Source organism: Stegodyphus dumicola, chromosome 5 (genome assembly GCF_044657685.1).
Source record: "Stegodyphus dumicola isolate Sdum_Otavi_A_Nest chromosome 5, ASM4465768v1".
Lineage (NCBI taxonomy): Eukaryota > Metazoa > Arthropoda > Arachnida > Araneae > Eresidae > Stegodyphus > Stegodyphus dumicola.
Window position 1 is genome coordinate 23,123,226 of NC_140772.1, and position 5,986 is coordinate 23,129,211.

The 5,986-nt window shown below is 36.4% G+C and overlaps 1 non-coding gene across 1 annotated transcript; it reads left to right on the plus strand.

Moving 5' to 3' along the window:
- Positions 1-487: 487 nt before the first annotated feature.
- Positions 488-561, plus strand: TRNAI-UAU (transfer RNA isoleucine (anticodon UAU)). Its single transcript has one exon. It is a non-coding gene; the product is annotated as a tRNA-Ile (tRNA).
- Positions 562-5,986: the final 5,425 nt, after the last annotated feature.

Sequence of the window (5,986 nt, forward strand, 5' to 3'; positions counted from 1 at the left end):
ATGAGAACATAGCCTTTTCCAGCCTATCTGTTTCGCTTCGGATTGCACCGCACAAACTCATGCATATGCGGCTCAACAGGTACCATGGATTACTGTACATTCGAGTGTGAAATCGCCAGACTTACATTTCCGTCCGTACACAGCTGAAAATGCCCAGGTATGGCTGAAAGAACTCCAAAACGTAAGCTACTATGAAACAATCTTAAAAACTCTCATAGAAAACCTGGCAATGAACTGCTAAAATCTAAAAGCAGTTTTAAAAATAACATTCAGCAATTCTTGACAGTCTCTTTAATAGCCACAGGTCATAAATGCCTATCTTCCGAAGTAACTTTATAAATTCAACTACAGATTTATTTAATTTGTAATTAAATTTTAATATTCTATAGTGATTTTTTGCTGGGCTTAGGGATAATAGAATGCTCCACCAATTGGTTACCAACGCTGATAATCATAATATAAGGTATTTCTCCCGCCTTCCTAGCGTGTCTTCGTGGTGTAGTGGTTCTGCACGCTGGGCCTATATTCCAGAGGTCCGTGGTTCGATTCCCGGCGAAGGCGTTTGCTAAATTTTCATCACTCCTGCTTTAAAAAAAATCCTAATGTCTCTACAATATAACAGGCGGTACGCAACTCAGCTAGCGGTAGGTAAGTATGTAAGATGAGAACAAAGTGATATGCGCATGAAATTGCTATTTCTCTCTTAGGGTTGTTTGAAAATGAAAGCGACCCATTTTTGGAGTCCATAGTGACAGCAATGAAACACATGTCCACTGAGTCGAATTCAGACTTTTGGAGCGCTTGCAGTTTGTGGATATCGACACCGTTACCATAAATGTTCAAGAAGATTCACTGCCACCTGAAAAACTTCCAAGAAAACGTCATGAGAATACTTCATGAATGCTTTTAAAAATGTATTGTCTGTGAAGAGTAGCAAGTTGAGACGTGACATGTTCAACTCTTTCAATCGCCATAAAAGTACTGGTTAAGAAAAAGTCCAAGTCACGGTTGAATCAGCTTTCTAATAGGGAATTTTTTGTTGTTAAATATGAGCTGTTAGCAAAGAAGTATATTAGAGGAATTATAGTCATTGGAGAGTTAAATTTGTTGAATAAATATATTTCCAAACTAGACGTTAAAATGCTGTATTTTAAATCTTCTTGACGTTATAATCATTATCTGTAACCTGTTTCTTCATTAAATCTCAGTGTTTATACAAAATAGAAGTCAATTAACTATATACATTAACATTCATAACAGTTTGGAGTTCTTCATTCTAAGTGTTAAACATACTTGAGGTCATAAAGTCTTTTTTACATCGCACTTTATTGCTGTTTAAAGTTCAAGGCTGTTTCAGAACAAAACGTTAACTGTAAAACTTGAATATATGGACTGTTTCTCTTAAAATATCTACAGTACAATTCCAATTTTCGTACTCCGACTATCCGAATCGCTCTCAGAATTTAAGAAAAGAGAGAGAGAAAAGACAGGAAAAGATGAGGATGACGAGTCACTTGAGGAATTAAGAAACATTCCTTTGAAAATTTCTGGGTGTTAAGAAGTTAGTGCTGTAGGCACAACAGAATATATAGCGTGTGATTATTCAGGCCTTGAGTTTCAAATTCTAAATGATGATGAAGTTAATTGAAAGTATGGGAGAAGATGACTTTAATGTCGAAGTTGAAGCAGACACTTGACCATCAGCTAGTGAAGCGATTGCCAGCCTTCACACTGCATTGAAATGGATGGACCATCAGCCCAAGTGTGACCACAAGCAGCTTCTCATTTGCTAGCGGATGTGCGACTTGGCTGCTCGAAAAAGTATGAAGGCAGTCAAACAGTTTACTTTGACCTAGATGTTCAGCAAATGACTTGTAAGTACTGTACAGTATGCTATATAATATGTACGTAAAAATGTTGCCTTTTCATTTTAATTAATTGAAACCTCTTTTTCTTTAAAAATAGATTTTTCTCACATTTTCAATATAAATTACATACAGTATTTAATTGATGTATACGTAGACCGTTTATTCGAAAAAAATCCAATTATCCGAACTTTTGATTTTCCGAATAAGGTCCGTCCCATTTTATTAGGATAACTGAAGTTCTACTCTATTTGATAACAGTATGACTTTTATATTGCTTGGATGAAATATTGAAAGTATATGATTTGCCATTTACACTCATGTCCATAAATAAAGGATAATTCGGAGTCACGCGGAAATCGAACACTAAAATTAATATATCACCTGTAAAATCACTACACACATCTTCAAGAATCATATGCGAATTTCAGGAAGTAACCAGATGACACCGATGGTACGTCACAATGACGAGAGCGTAAGAGAGTGATATATAAGAAATACAGGTAAAGAAGTAAAATTTTTCGCAGACGCTTTATAAGCGTTTCAGTGCAATAACCGAATAGTTATGACACAAAGGACGCATTTGGATGATTTTTTACGTGGTAGAATTATCGGCCGTCTGGAATGTGGGCGTACCCAACTGGAAGTATCAGACGAACGAGTAGACGTTACAGCACAGGTCGCTCCAGAGTTACAACGCCGAATGCGGACCTGTATTTGGCAGTTACTGCCATAAGAAACAGGCGTAGCACAGCCTCAGACCTGTCTCGTCAGCTCTCTTCAGCCACTGGTACGATAATTTCAAGGCAGACCGTATACAGACGCTTAAAGCAGATTGGTCTATATGCTCGTAGACCTGTCAGATGCGTTCCACTTACTGCAACTCACTGTCGCCTGCGGTTAGCCTGGAGTAGAGAGTATGCATTGTGGACAACGCAACAGTTGGCTTGTGTGATGTTTTCCGACGAGTCCAGGTTTAGCTTGCAGTCTGATTCTAGCCGGACTTTCATACGGAGAGCTCCAGGTATCCGTTACAACCAAGAAAACATCATTGAACGACACCGTTACGGTGGTGCAGGAGTGCTCGTTTGGGGTGGAATTATTCTGGGTTCCAGAACTGACCTGCATGTTCAAATTGGAACCATTACAAGCCAAATCTGTCGGGACGTCATTCTGGAACAACATGTACGTTTGTTTCGGGGCGCCTCGGGCGCACAATTTGTGTTTATGGACGAAAACGCCCGTCCTCACCGTGCAAACATCGTAAGCGAATGCCTTCAATCGGAGGATATCACCCGTATGAACTTAAAGCATTCTCCCCGGACTTGAATCCAGTAGAGCACGTGTGGGATATGCTTGGCCGACGAGTTGCAGCCCGTCAACCTCCTCCTACATATCTACCGGAACTTCGGAGAACATTGCTTTTTGAGTGGTGTAATATCTCCCAAGATCAGATCGATAATTTGATACTCAGCATGCCTAAGCGTTGTATGGACTGTATTGCATCGTCTGGGACACATACAATGTATTAACAATCATACCAACCATATAATATTGGTTTTTTGTAAATAGGTTTTTTTTTGTAATTTGCTCCGGGAAGAAAGAATTGCTATTTTTTTTGGTAATATCAAACATAGCATCTTTCCTTGCTCTTTACCTTTTGTTTAATAAATAAGCTTTACAAATAAGTCAAATTTGTATTGCTTCTAACTCTTCCTTTGCCTGATTTTGCATTATCCTTAACTTATGGACATGAGTGTACATTAAAAGAAAAGGTATTGATTAATTTTCAAATCAAGCTATGCTGTTTTAAACTATTTAATTTTCTTTTTCTCTTTCTTTTTTTTTTTCTTTTTCCCGCCTTCCGTCTGTATTTCTTTGTTTTTGTAAAACATCTTCAACATACCAAGCTCATAAATACGAGAGCTTCTTATGATTAAATTCTTTTATTTTTCTAAAACGCAGAACATATTAAAAATGCAGAATAATTGTACATGCAAAGCTGTGTTATTTATATCCGAGCAAAAATAATATTTTTCACAATCCTATTAACTGTTAATACAAAAGCGGAATGCATATTCAAAAAGACCAGCAGTAGTTTTACCTAGAGTATGAAAGATATTTTTAACAAATGGGAGAGTTATTAGAATGAAACTATAAGTTAATTCTTCAAACACCTGTTAAAATTTCTAGAAGCAAATTTACAAATTTTTGTAAAATTAGCATTGTAAATGTAGGCACTGGTAAAATAAATTTTATAAAAGTGCTATCAATAAAGAAAGTAAATCTAAACCAGACAAGATTTACTGTCTAAATACAGCAAATCTTGTTTTCAGTTTACATTAAGTAACAAGTTTATTAACTAAAATATTATTTTAGATGAAGCAAAATGAATATTAATTAAAAAATACCATTATCTAATTTGAGGGAAAAATAGTTCACCACTTCATCGGCCAATTTATTTATTTATTTATTTATCTATTTATTTTTTGAATCCAAGTGAGTAGCATAAAAGTGTATGAGTTTCCTATTTTTTGAATAATTTCAATGAAAACAGATATGTATTCTGGATATGAATATAGAAAATCACATTATATGTGTAGAAGTAAATATTTAATTGCTAACATTTCTTCACGTGTAAAGTTTATTCCAAAACATCGGATTAAAAAAAGGAAAGAAAAAAAAAAGAGCGAACTCTTACAAAGCCTTGCTCATAGAAGCGATCGAATTTTGACAATGGAAAGTTACCAGCGTTTTCCTTTTACCTCCCGAATTCTGTTATGCATCTTGATTTGCGTTTTCCCGCTTTAATTTCTTCCCATATGAATCTTCCCACTGAAATCAAATCTTGCTCCTACTTTTAATTTTTCTTTATTATGCCTAACATTTGATGGAAATCTGAACACTCGATTTAAACAATAGAAGACAATAAAAACAGGCAATGCGTTTAGAAAATATATTTTAATAACAGCATTTTTAAACACTAAACCTTTTTTTAATCTTATTTCATCTTTTTGTTTTAATTAGCAGGTAATTTTTTGTCTACTTTATTTTTTGCGCTTTACGCCCCATTTTTATTCAAAATTTTTTGTTTTTAATTTTTCAGTTTTCCATATTATTTTTATTCTAATAGTGAATTCGCTAACGAATTGCGATTTTACTCGTACATCAGTGGATTCTGATTTTTAATCATGTATTTTAATACATTACAGTTAAGTAGATTAGGGTTATCTGTCTAATAGAAAAATGGATTTTCAGCCGCCCAACCGGTATAGCGGTTAGCGGTGCTGACTGCCGAACCTAAAAGTCCGGGTTCGAGTCCAGGAGAAGGCATGGTTGTTAGTAAATGTATAAGTTCTTTGCGGCATAGGGGCACTCTAAATATTCAGTGAGCCGAACGTCTTCTCGGAAGGTTGCAGATTGGGGAAAAGGGGGTGGGAGACCCTCGGACCCGCCCCTTCCCGGGGTGCTCACCATCAGAATTGGAGGCGGAACTGAGCTAAAACGCATTGCCACCTGTAAGGTGCTCAAGGCTGCTGCCCACGACAGGCATAAATCTTCGCTCCTTGCCAAGAGAAATTGCCTGGGCTTGGGCTGACTATAGGTCAGACAAGTGAACATTGGCAACAACAAAAACAGAATGCCTTTCCAGAGAAATGTTGGAGAAAAAAAAATAGTATTTTCAGTTACACATGGAAAAAACAAGGAAACATTCCATGTAAAACAACGTTTTGCATAATTTAAGCCCAGGTCAAACTGTTAATATCCAGGGGGATGTTAGCAATGCTAAGCTAAATATGCTAAGCCAACTATTTTGAAATGCTATATTGAAGGTTTTCGATGTACTCATTATTTAAAGGTATATATAGAACATTAACCTTTTGAAGACGGGATGGCCATTATAGAGGCCATAGAGTTCTCTCTTTGGAAAGACGGGGTTGTCCACTTTAGGGGCCATGTCTTTTTCCCCCATTTTCCAGACTGAAAAGTGGGGTGAAATGCCAAATTCGAAGTCCCTGGGGTTTTAACCACTTATCTCTTTCAAAGGTCTTTCTTTTGCGACATAGATGCACCCCTATGAGAATCCATTAAACTACACACAAGAATCGTTGTTGCAAATA